We start from the raw sequence: 13,156 nt of genomic DNA on the forward strand, positions 1-13,156 counted from the left end.
GAAGTTGACGAAGTTGACGAAGTGGAAAAAGTAGACGAAGTGGAGGAAGAAGTCGACGAAGTGGACGTAGTGGAGGAAGTGAACGTAGTGGAGGAAGTCGACAAAGTGGAGGAAGTAGAGGAAGTTGACGAAGTGGAGGAAGTGGAGGAAGTGGAGGAAGTGGAGGAAGTGGAGGAAGTGGAGGAAGTGGAGGAAGTGGACTATGTGGACGAAGTTGACGAAGTGGACGAAGTGGACGAAGTGGAGGAAGTTCACGAAGTGGAGGAAGTGGACGAAGTGGAGGAGGTGGAGGAAGTTGAGGAAGGGGATGAAGTGGACAAAGTTGAGGAACTGGAGGAAGTGGACGAAGTGGAGGAAGAAGTGGAGGAAGTGGAGGATGTTGAGGAAGTGGAGGAAGTGGAGGAAGTTAACGAAGTGGAGGAAGTGGGCGAAGTGGACGAAGTGGACGAAGTGGAGGAAATATAGGAACTGGACGAAGTGGAGGAAGTGTACGAAGTGGCCTAGGTCGACGAAGTGGACGAAGTTGTCGAAGTGGAGGAAGTGCACGAAGTGGAGGAAGAAGTCGACGAAGTGAAGGAAGTGAAGGAAGTGGAGGAAGTGGAGGAAGTGGAGGATGTGGATGAAGTGGAGGAAGTGGAGGACGTTGATGAAGTGGAGGAAGTGGAGGAAGTTGAGGAATTAGACAAAGTTGACGAAGTGGAAGAAGTGGAGGAAGTGGAGGAAGTGGAGGAAGTGGAGGAAGTGGAGGAAGTGGAGGAAGTGGACGAAGTTGACGAAGTGGAGGAAGTGGAAGAAGTGGACGAAGTGGAGGAAATGGAGGAATGGGAGGAAGCGGAGGAAGCGGAGGAAGTGCAGGAAGTGGAGGAAATGGGCGAAGTGGGCGAAGTGGACGATGTTGACAAAGTGGACGAAGTGGAGGAAATAGAGGAAGTGGACGAAGTGTACAAAGTGGATGAAGTGGATGAAGCGGACGAAGCAGAGGAAGTGGAGGAAGTCAAGGAGCGGAGGAAGTGGGCGAAGTCGGCGAAGTGGACTAAGTGCACGATGCTAACGAAGCGGACGAAGTGGACGAAGCGGAGGAAGCGGAGGAAGGGGAGGAAGCAGAGGAAGTGGAGGAAGCGGAGGAAGCGGAGGAAGTGGAGGAAGTGGAGGAACTAGGCGAAGTGGACGAAGTTGACGAAGGGGACGAAGTGGACGAAGTGGAGGAAATCGAGGAAGTGGACGAATTGGACTAAGTGGAGAAGTGTACGAAGTGGCGTAAGTGGACGAAGTGGACGAAGGGGACAAAGCAGACAAAGCGGAGGAAGTTGAAGAAGTGGACCAACTGAAGGAAGTGGGCGAAGTGGGCGAGGTGGACGAAGTGCACGAGGTGGAGGAAGAGGACGAACCGGAGGAAGCGAAGGAAGCAGACGAAGTGAAGGAAGTGGACAAAGTTGACGAAGTGGACGAAGTGGACGAAGTCGACGAAGTGGAGGAAGAAGTGGAGGAAGTGGAGGAAGTGGATGGACGAGGTGGACGAAGTGGAGGAAATGGAGGAAGTGGACGAAGTGTACAAAGTGGACGAAAAGGACGAAGTGGATGAAGGGGACGAAGTGGATGAAGTGTACGAAGTGGACGAAGTGGAGGTAGTGCGCGAAGTGGACGAAGCTGACATAGTGGACAAAGTGGAGGAAGGAGACGAAGTGGACAAAGAGGAGGAAGTGGACGAAGTGGAGGAAGCGGAGGAAGCGGAGGAAACGGAGGAAGCGGACGAAGTGGAGGAAGCGTAGGAAGCGGAGGAAACGGACGAAGCGGAGGAAGCCGAGGAAGCGGAGGAAGTGGAGGAAGTGGACGAAGTTGACGAAGGGGACGAAGTTGACGAAGTGGAGGATTTGAACGAAGTGGAGGAAGAAGTGGACGTAGTGGAGGAAGTGGGGAAAGTGGAGGAAGTGGAGGAAGTGGAGGATATGGAGGAAGTGGAGGAAGTGGATGAAGTGGAGGAAGTTGACGAAGTGGAAGAAGTGGAGGAAGTTGACGAAGTGGACGAAGTTGACGAAGGAGACGAAGCAGAAGAAGTGGAGGAAGGGGAGGAAGTGGAGGAAGCGGGGGAAGTGGAGGAAGTGGAGGCAGTGGAGGCAGTGGGCGAAGTGGGCGAAGTGGACGAAGTTGACGAAGTGGACGAAGTGGACGCAGTGGAGGAAATGGAGGAACTGGACGAAGTGGAGGAAGTGTACGAAGTGGCCTAGGTGGACGATGTGGAAGAAGTTGACGAAGTGGACGAAGTTGACGAAGTGGAGGAAGTGGAGGAAATGGAGGAAGTGATCGATGTGGAGGAAGAAGTGGAGGAAGTGGAGGAAGTGGAGGAAGTTGATGAAGTGGAGGAAGTGGAGGAAGTGGAGGAAGTTGACGAAGTAGACGAAGTTGACGAAGTGGAGGAAGCGGACGAAGCAAACGAAGTTGACGAAGTGGACGAATTGGACGAATTGGACGAAGTGGATGAAGTGGATGAAGTTGATGAAGTTGAGGAAGTTGACGAAGTGGACGAGGTGGCGATGTGGACGAAGTGGACGAATTGGACGAAGTGGATGAAGTTGACGAAGTTGACGAAGTGGAAGAAGTGGACGACGTGGACGAAGTGGACCAGGTGGAGAAAGTGGACGAAGCCGAGGAAGTGGAGGAAGTGGACGAAGTCGATGAATTGGACAAATTGGAAAAATTGATCAAATTGGACGAATTGGACGAAGTCGATGAAGTGGATGACGTGGAAGAAGAAGAAGAACAAGAAGAAGTTGAAGTACAAGAAGTGGACGAAGTTGACGAAGTGGATGACGTCGACGATGTTGACGAAGTGGAGGAAATGGAGGAAGTGGACAAAGTGGAGGTAGTATAGGAAGTGGAGCCAGTAGAAAAAGTGGAGCGAGTGGAGGAAGTGGAGGAAGTGGACAAAGTGGAGGAAGTGGATGAAGTTGTCGAAGTAGACGAATTGCACGAAGTGGACAAAGTTGAGCAAGTTGACGAAGTTGAAGAAGTTGACGTTGTTGACGAAGTTGAAGAAGTTGACAAAGTTGACGAAGTGGAGGAACTGAACGAAGTGGAGGAAGTGGACGAGGTTGACGAAGTGGAGGAAGTGGAGAAAGTGGACGAAGTGAAGGAAGTGGACGGAGTGGACGGAATGCATGCAGTGGACGAAGTAGACGAATTGGAAGAAGTGGAGGAAGTGGAGGAAGAAGTGGAAGAAGTGGACGAAGTAGACGAAGTGGACGAATGGGACGAAGTGGACGAAGTTAACGAAGTTGATGAAGTTGACGAAGTGGACGAACTGGACAATGTTGACCATGTGGACGAAGTCGATGAATTGGACGAATTGGACGAAGTGGAGGAAGTAGAAGAAGAAGAAAAAAAAGAAAAAGAAGAAGAAGAAGTGGACGAAGTGGAAGAAGTTGACGAAGTGGACGAAGTTTAGGAAGTGGACGAAGTGGACGAAGTGGAGCAAGTGGAGAAAGTGGACCGAGTGGAGGAAGTGGACGAAGTTGTCGAAGTAGACGAATTGGACGAATTGGACGAATTGAACGAATTGGACGAAGTAGACAAAGCGGACGAAGTGGAAGAAGAAGAAGAAGAAGAAGAAGAAGAAGAGGAAGTTGAAGCAGAAGAGGTGCAGGAAGTGGACAAAGTGGACAATGTTGACGAGATTGAAGAAGTTGACGAAGTTGACGAAGTGGAGGAAGTGGACGAGGTTGACGAAGTGGACGAAGTTGACGAAGAGGACGATGTAGACGAAGTGGCCGAAGTGGACGAAGTGGAGTAACTCTAGGCAGTGGAGGAAGTGCTGGAAGAAATGGACGAAGTAGACGAAGTGGACGAAGTTGATGAAGTTGAGAAAGTTGACGAAGTGGATGAAGTGGACGAAGTGGAAGAAGTGGACGAAGTGGATGAAGTGGACGAAGTGGAAGAAGAAGAAGAAGAAGAAGAAAAAGAAGAAGAGGAAAAAGAACTGGCAGTAGAAGAATTGCAAGAGGTGGACGAAGTTGACGAAGTGGACGAAGTGGACAAAGTGGACGAAGGGGACCAAGTGGACGAAGTGGACGAAGTGGAGGAAGCGGGCGAAGTGGACGAAGTTGACGTAGTGGACGAAGTGGACGAAATGGAGGAAGTTGAGGAAGTGGACGAAGGGGACTAAGTGGAGGAAGTGGACGAAGTGGGCAAAGTGGAGGAAGTGGGGGAAGCAGGCGAAGTGGGCGAAGTTGACGAAGTTGACAAAGTGGAGGAAGGGGAGGAAGTGGAGGAAGCGGAGGAAGTGGAGGAAGTGGAGGAAGTGGAGGAAATGGAGGAAGTGTACGAAGTGGACGAACTGGACGAAATTGACGAAGTGGAGGAAGTGGAGGTAGTGGACGACGATGTGGACGAAGTGATTGAAATGGACGTAGGAGGAAGTGGAGGTAGTGGACGAAGTGGACAAAGTAGACGAAGTGGACATAGTAGACGAAGTGGCGAAGTTGCAAAGTGGCGAAGTGCACGAAGTGGACCAAGTTAACGAAGTCGACAAATTTCACGATGTTGACGAAGTGGAGGAAATGGTGAGGAAGTGGAGGAAGTGGACTATGTTGAGGCAGTGGAGGAAGTGGAGGAAGTGGGCGAAGTGGGCGAAGTGGGCGAAGTGGGCGAAGTGGGCGAAGTGGGCGAAGTGGGCGAAGTGGGCGAAGTGGACGAAGTTGTTGAAGTGGAGAAAGTGGACGAAGTGGAGGAAGTGGAATAAGTTGAGGAAGATGATGAAGTTGAGGAAGTGGAGGAAGTGGAGGAAGTGGGCGAAGTGGGCGAAGTGGACGAAGTTGACGAAGTGCACGAAGTGGAGGAAGTGGGCGTAGTGGGCGAAGTGGACGAAGTTGACGAAATTGACGAATTTGACGAAGTAGAGGAAGTGGAGGAAGTGGACGAAGTGGGGGGAGTGGAGAACGTTGAGGAAGTGGAGGAAGTGGAGGAAGTGGACGAAGGGGACTAAGTGGACGAAGTGGAGGAAGTTGACGATGTTAACGAAGTGGACGAAGTGGAGGAACTGGACGAAGGTGGGGAAGTGGTGGAGTTGGAGGAAGCGGGCGAAGTGGACGAAGTTGATGAAGTGGAGGAAGTGGAGGAAGGGGAGGAAGTGGAGAAAGTGGAGTAACTGGAGGAACTGGAGGAATTGGCGAAGTGGACGAAGTTGGCGAAGTGGAGGAAGCGGAGGAAGCGGAGGAAGTGGAGGAAGTTGACGGAGTTGACGGGGTGGGCGAAGTGGGCGAAGTGGACGAAGTGGACGATGTGGACAAAGTGGACGAAGTGGAGGAAGTACAGGAGTGCAGGGATTGGAGGAAGTGGACGAAGTGGATGAAGTTGATGAAGTGGACGAATTGGACGAATTTGACGAAGTGGACGAACTGGACGAAGTGGAACAAGAAGAAGAAGAAGAAGAAGAAGAAGAAGAGGAAGAAGAACTTGAAGTAGAAGCAATGGACGAGGTGGACGAAGTGGACAAAGTGGACAAAGTGGACACATTGCACGAAGTGGACGAGGTTGACGAAGCGGACGAAGTGGACGCAGTGGAGGAAGTGGACGTACTGGACGAAGTGGAGGAAGTGGAGGAAGTGGAGGAAGAAGTGGAAGAAGGGGACGAAGTAGAGGAGTTGGACGAAGTAGATGAGTTGAAGAATTGAAAGAAATGGACAAAGTGGACGAAGCGGACGAAGCGGACGAAATGGACCAAGTGGACGAAGTGGAGGAAGTGGAGGAAGTGGAAGAAGTGGACAGAGTGGACGCAGTGGATGAAATGAACGAAGAGGACGAAGTGAACGAACTAGGCGAAGTGGAGGAAGTTGAGGAAGAGCTGAAAGAAGTGTACGAAGTAGACGAAGTTGACAAATTAGACGAAGTGGACGAAGTTAACAAAGTGGACGAAGTGGACGAAGTTGACGAAGTGGACGAAATGGACGACATGGATGAAGTGGACGAAGTGGAGAAAATGGAGGAAGTGAAGGAAATGGAGGAAGTGGACGGAGTGGAGGAAGTGGAGGGAGTGGACGAAGTTGACGAACTAGATGAAGTGGACGAAGTCGATGAATTGGACGAAGTGGATGAACTGAAAGAAAAAGAAGAAGAATAAGAGGAAGTTGAACTAGAAGAAGTGGACGAACTGAAAGAAGTTATAGAAGTTGACGAAGTGGACGAAGTGGAGGATGTTGGCCGAACTGGACGAAGTGGAGGAAGATGACGAAGTGGGCGTAGTGGAGGAAGTGGACGAAGTGGAGGAAGTGGACGAAGTGCAGGAAGTGGACAAAGGGGATAAAGTGGACGGAGTGGACAGAGTGGACTAAGTGGAGGAAGTGGAGGAAGTGGTGGAAGAAGTGGACGAAGTAGACGAAGTGCACGAATTGGACGAAGTGGAGGAAGTGGAGGAAGTTGACGAAGTTGATCAAGTTGACGAAGTGGACGAAGTTGACGAAGTGGACGAAGTTGACGAAGTGGACGAAGTGGCGACGTGGACGAAGTGGACAATGTGGTCGAAGTGGAGGAAGTGGAGAAAGTGGAGGAAGTGGAGGAAGTGGAGGAAGTGGAGGGAGCGAAGAAAGTGGAGGGAGTGGACGAATTCGACGAAGTGGACTAAGTTGATGAAGTGGACGAAGTGGACGAAGTTGCCTAAGTGGACGAAGTCAATGAATAGTACGAATTGGATGAAGTAGACGGAGTGGATGAAGTGGAAGAAGAAGAAGAAGAAGAAGAAGAAGAAGTTGACCAAGTGGACGAAGTTGATGAAGTTGACCAAGTGGACGATGTTGGCAAGGTGGACGTAGTGGAGGAAGTGGAAAAAGTGGAGCAAGTGGAGAAAGTGGACCGTGTGGAGCTTGTGGAGGAAGTGGAGGAAGTGGACGAATGTGTCAAAGTAGACGAATTGGAAAAATTGGACGAGGGGGACGAAGTGGAAGAAGAAGAAGAAGAAGAAGAAGAAAAAGAAGAAGAATCTGAAGTAGAAGAAACGGAGGAAGTGGACGAATTGAAAGATGTTGACGAAATTGAAGAAGTTGACGAAGTGGACGAAGTAGACGAGGTTGACGAAGTGGACGAACTGTAGGATGTGGAGGAAGTGCTGGAAGAAGTGGACGAAGTTAGCGAATTGGACAAAGTGGACGAAGTGGACGGGGTGGACGAAGTGGACGAAGTGAAAGATGTGGAGGACATGGAGGAAGTGGAGGAAGTGAAGGAAGTTAGGGAAGTTCACGAAGTGGATGAAGTAGACGGAGTAGACGCAGTGGCCGAAGTGGACGAGGTGGACAGAGTGGATGAACTTGATGAAGTGGAGGAAGTGGAGGAAGAAGTGGAAGAAGTGGACGAGGTTGACGAAGTGGACGAAGTGGACGAAGTGGACGAAGTGGACGAAGTGGATGAAGTGGAGGAGGAAGTAGAGGAAGTGGACGGAATGGATGCAGTGGACGAAGTGGACGAACTTGACGAAGTGGAAGAAGTGGAGGAAGAAGTGGAAGAAGTGGACGAAGTAGACGAAGTTGGCGAATTGGACGAAGTGGACGAAGTTGACGAAGTGGACGAGGTGACGAAGTGGAGGAAGTGGAAGAAGTGGAGGAAGTGAAGGAAGTGGACGAAGTGGAGGAAGTTGACGATGTTGACGAAGTGGACGAAGTTGACGAATTTGACGAGGTGGAGGAAGTGGAGGAAGTGGAAGAAGTGGAGGAAGTGGAGGATGCGCACGAAGTGGACGGAGTGGACAAAGTTGACGAAGTCGATGAATTGGACGAAGAGGATGAAGTGGAAGAAGAAGAAGAAGAAGTTGAAGTAAAAGAAGTGGACGAAGTTAACGAAGTGGACGAAGTAGACGAAGTGGACGATGTTGGCGAAGTCGACGAACTGGAGGAAGTGGACGAATTGGAGGAAGTGGACGAAGTGGAGGAAATGGAGGAAGTAGAGGCAGTGTAGTATGTGGTGGAAGTTGACAGAGTGGAAAGAGTGGACGCAGTGGAGGAAGTGGACAACGAGGAGCAAGTGGAGCAAGTGGAGGAATTGGTGGAAGACATGGACGAAGTAGACGAAGTGGACAAAGTTTACGAAGTTGATGAAGTTGACGAAGTGGAAGAGGTTGACGAAGTTGACCAAGTGGACGAATTGGACGAAGTGGACGAAGTGGACGAATTGGACGAAGTGGAGGAAGTGGAGGAAGTGGAGGGAGTGGAGGAAGTTGACGAAGGGGAGAAAGTGGACGAAGTGGACGAAGACGATGAATTGGACGAATTGGACGAAGTGGAGGAAGTGGAAGAAGAAGAAGAAAAAGAAGAAGAAAATGAAGAAGAAGTGGACGAAGCTGACGAAGTTTAGGAAGTGGAGGAAGTGGACAAAGTGGACCACGTGGAGATAGTGGACCGAGTGGAGGAAGTGAGCGAAGTTGTCGAAGTAGACGAATTGGACGAATTGAACAAATTGGACGAAGTGGAAGAAGAAGAAGAAGAAGAAGAAGAAGAAGAAGTTGAAGTAGAAGAAGTGGAGGAAGTGGACAAAGTGGACGCTGTTGACGAGGTTGACGAAGTTGACGAAGTGGAGGGAGTGGACGAAGTGGAAGAGGTTGACGAAGTGGACGAAGTGGATGAAGTGGACGAAGTCGACGAAGTGGACGAAGTGCACGAACTGGGCAAAGGGGAGGAAGTGGACGAAGTTTACGAAGTTGATGAAGTTGACGAAGTGGAAGAGGTTGACGAAGTTGACCAAGTGGACGAATTGTACGAAGTGGACGAAGTGGACGAATTTGACGAATTGGACGAAGTGGAGGAAGTGGAGGAAGTGGAGGGAGTGGAGGAAGTGGACGAAGGGGAGAAAGTGGACGAAGTGGACGAAGTGGACGAAGAGGAGGAAGTGGAAGAAGAAGAAGAAAAATAAGAAGAAGACGAAGAAGAAGTGGACGAAGCTGACGAAGTTTAGGAAGTGGAGGAAGTGGACAAAGTGGACCAAGTGGAGATAGTGGACCGAGTGAGGAAGTGAACGAAGTTGTCGAAGTAGACGAATTGGACGAATTGAACAAATTGGACGAAGTTGATGGAATCGTACTTGACGTAGTCCTCCTTTTGTATTTTTACTTTTTATAGTTTAGCTCTTAAGGAGCATGGGTTACTATAAATACCCAGCTCCTTTATTGTATTGTCACTTTTGAGATTAATGAGAATTAAGTTTTCTGAAATAGAAACAATTCTCTCTTGAAAGTCAGGCTAGAGAGTCCAAAGACTCCCTCTAGCCACCTTCCAAGCACACCTTCATTCTTCCATTTTCTCCAAAATTCCACGGTGCTTTCTCACTCCTCCACGCTGCATCCTTCGCTGCCACCTCTCCTCGGGCTTTTCATCTCACGCACATGCCACTTCATTTTCCATTTTTCCACTCGCGCATCTGCTAGGGTTTCTTCCTCTGAAACGCATCATCATTACCGTAAGCCTCTACTCCATTTCTATCTTCACAGATCCACGTCTCTTCCTCCGTAAGTTTCATTCCTCTTCATGAATATACATCTCCTTCCATATTTGCACCTCATCTTCACCATTTCTTTTGATTTCCACCGATTAAAACCTTGTTTCACCTTCGATCCAGACTTTTCACCGATTGTTTTCCTCCAATCTTATGTTTGAACCGATTAATCGGTTCATTTTGAGTTTTCCCTCTTTTCTAGGGTTCGTTCATGATTTTAGGGTTTTCTATTCGAGTTTAATCTTCTGTTTTTGTTCTTCTTCGAGTTTTTGTCCATTTCCGCTGCGTCTTCACTCGTCGGAGAAGCTTCGAGGAGTCCGAATCGAGCTCGCACAGCTTCGGTCGTCAGCTTCTCGGGCGTTCGTCCATCAAGTGGTATTCAGAGCAAGGTCGAACACGCTTCGAAGATAAGTATCACTTTCCTTGCGTCTTTTCGCTTTGTCTTGATTCTGAGTATTTTGTGTTGATTTGTTGTAATCTGTGTTTGTCTTTGTGTTCTGGTTTAACGCTGTGCGTTTAACTTCTTTCATTTTAGCGTTTATGTTTCGTTCATTGTTTCTGTTCTGAGTTTCCTTCAATTTCTGAGTTAAGTTTGTTTCGCCTCCCTATTTTATTCATTGTTTGTGTTGTTTCGATTTTGTTCTCACTGTTTCGCGTCTATGTTGAATTTTCTTCTTCTTCCGCGTTGTTCAACACATGCGTTTAACTGTCTTGCGTTGTTTCGGTATGTCTTATGTTGATTCATCTTGTTTTTGTCTTGTTTTGAGTTCTATATTGTGATTCGGTGCATCTGTGTGTTTAATCTGTGCTTGAGTCATTATTTTTTAGTCTTATTATCATTTTATTTCGGTGCAAGTATTGGTTTGAGTCTTTTCATTTGAAAATCACATTTCTGTCATGTTCTAGTCTTGTGCATTGTTTTTAATTGTCAGTTTAATTCGAGTTTAACTAGCTGATGCTTGTGTTTTGTGATTCATTTGTGTTGCTTGCACTGAGTAAGTTCTGTTCACCGTATATAAGCTATGACATTTAGATAAATGAGCTTGGTGGCAGATTTCAGTGGTAGAGATAATGAATCTCATGTTCTTGAATCTGTTTAATGATAGCTTTGCTTGGTTTCTGCCTAATCAATAACAAGTGCATACCAAGTGAGCAATGAAAGGCTCAGCCTAGCTCGGTTGCACATTGATTAATCAACAGATTTGTGATTTGGCCAGCTACACCGAATTGGTTTTTCTTTGAAGTCTGTGTTAATGTTTTGAGTGTGTGTTTGTTCTGCTTGGTATAAGTTCATTGCTAAGCTTCTAGTTCAATCATATTCAAGAGTCATTTGTGTTTGCTGTTTTGTTATTCAAGTTCAATTTCTACAGTTTTGGTTAAAAGTGAAATTTGATGCTAGAGTCAAAAGTTATCAATGAAACCAATTATGTCTTTTCTTTTTATTAAGTTGAACCATTAATCTGATACAAGTCAAGTGCTGATTTGTAAGCTGCATTGATCTTAGTCTATTGTGGATTGTAGCAAGAGTTGTAAGTCAATAACATTTGAAGCAATTAAGGATTAATCCTACTGTTAAAAAAAAAAAAAAGAGTTGAAGGACTTAGTGCAATTCACAATAGCTGCCTCTAATTCGGAACATCAAATATGAGAAATAAAACAAGTTTCTCTGAGGCACAATGTCAAACAGTTTGGTATGCCAATTTATAAATCAAATCTGTTCAGTATTGGTTCAACTTAAGTCCCTTTTCTTGCTTTACTAATCTGTTCTAGTTCTATTCCTTAGGTTCTATTTGAGTGCTCACATTATTCAAAGCTTTGTTTCTTGCTTGTCTTGGTTGATAACTCTGGTTTTGTCTATCACATGTGCAATCTATTCTGCTGATCTTAATTTGAAGCTTTTACTTGCTTTATTCATCTGATCTAGAGTTGTCTTAAGCAATAGATCTGCTGTGCTGTCATTGTTTTGTGGCTGTCTTACTATGTTCTGCATATCACTTTGCATTGTCTAGCCTCTGCCTGTTTGAGAAGTTGTTACACTCTGGTTTCTGGAAATTGAAAGAAGGTTTGTGTGCTTGGTAGCATCTTAGGTGGTGGTGGTCTAAAAGACTCTCAAGTCTTGAACTGCCAAGGGAGAATCTCCCTTCCAAACCTTTCCATTTTGAGTGCTTTAAGCTTTTAAAAAGAAGCCTGAGTGTTGTGAGTTTTGTAAGGCTGATTTGGCCTAATTCCTTGGCACTTTGAAATAGAGAATTCATTGTTAATCTAACTGTTTTGTGATTGTTCATTGTGCAGGAAAAGAAATTGGATCAATTAGATTGGAGCAGTTGTGATTTGCTTAAACTGACATTGCATTCATTTTGGATTATAAACTGCTTGCTGAAATCATTGAGATATTATATGTCTGAATGTGATTACTGATTTCATGGTTTGCTTACAATTGTTGAAATCTGTTGAATACTTATTAGCACCATCACTCTTTCTTTGTTGAGATCATTTTTCCCAAATGCATATAGAAAATATTTTCTTGGTATTAATCACATGCAGATTTCAGTTTTGTTCAGATTGATTGATTGCATACCCTTGCATGCCACCTAGTTAGTTGTTCATGGACTGATTTATGCATGAATTGATTTGCTTGGAGTAATTAGGCTTGTGCATGAACTTGTTTTAACTGCCAAAGCATCATTCCATTTGAAGAAGTGACTAAAGCACTTATTTTCCAATTCTGACGTTGTGGTTGAATTAAGCACATAATTCTTTTTACCCATTGGATTGATCAGAATTTAAATTAGAATTGAATGGTTGTTTAAATCAGTTTAGTTCAGCTTTGAATTACACCCATTGCATCTGGTTTAATATCCATGTCCTTGTGTATTTTGCTGGATTTGGTGCAATTTCTGTAAGCAGATCTGAACCGAATCAGTGCAGGGAGAAAGTGAAGAATGAATCTGCTGATTAGTTGAGCACAAGGAAGAACCTACAACAAAGTCCACTAAAGCCAACAACTAGAAATAGCATTAATTAGGGAAGTTGCTTAGCTATATTGCTTTTGTTTGTTTAAACTGTTTGTGTTATAGCTTGCAATTTGTTGGATGTTGTGATTTGCTGAATTGGGTGATTTTCTTGCAGTATAGCCTTGAAATCATAGTATCTCGTGAATGCAGATTTCAAGTTGAGAGCAAAAGGAATCTGCATCAACTGTACCGAGAGAAAGGGAAGTTTACTACCCTATATCTTTGTCTGCCATTTGTTTTAATTAAGTGAATCCTCACATCAGTTTCGGCATATGTGTTTGTAGAACTTGATCAATAGAAACCAAGAAGATTTGATAGCAGCAGTACTAAGTTGAGCACGTGGATCTTCATTTGAACAAGGTGTTTGGGTCAGATCGTGGCAGCAGCAACATCTCTAATTGGACAGGACTGAGATTGACACGAAGCAAAGTGGATTACGTGAATGTGGGTACCAAGAGCACCGTAGCATAGGATTTCAATTTTTGTTTGTATTTGTACTGGGTTTGTGTTTGCCCACTGTTAGTTTTAGTTTTTGTTTTGTAAAAGGGCCTTTTATAAAGTCCAAGTGTTTAGGAAGAGTCCTTGGTGCTCTTTCAAACTCTTGGCAACTTTATTTGCTTTTATTTTTTTAGCATAGCTAGACAGGTGAATGTGTCTTGTTAGCCAAAGCTACAAGC

Source organism: Vigna umbellata, chromosome 6 (genome assembly GCF_029865625.1).
Source record: "Vigna umbellata cultivar VRB3 chromosome 6, Vumbellata_1.0, whole genome shotgun sequence".
Lineage (NCBI taxonomy): Eukaryota > Viridiplantae > Streptophyta > Magnoliopsida > Fabales > Fabaceae > Vigna > Vigna umbellata.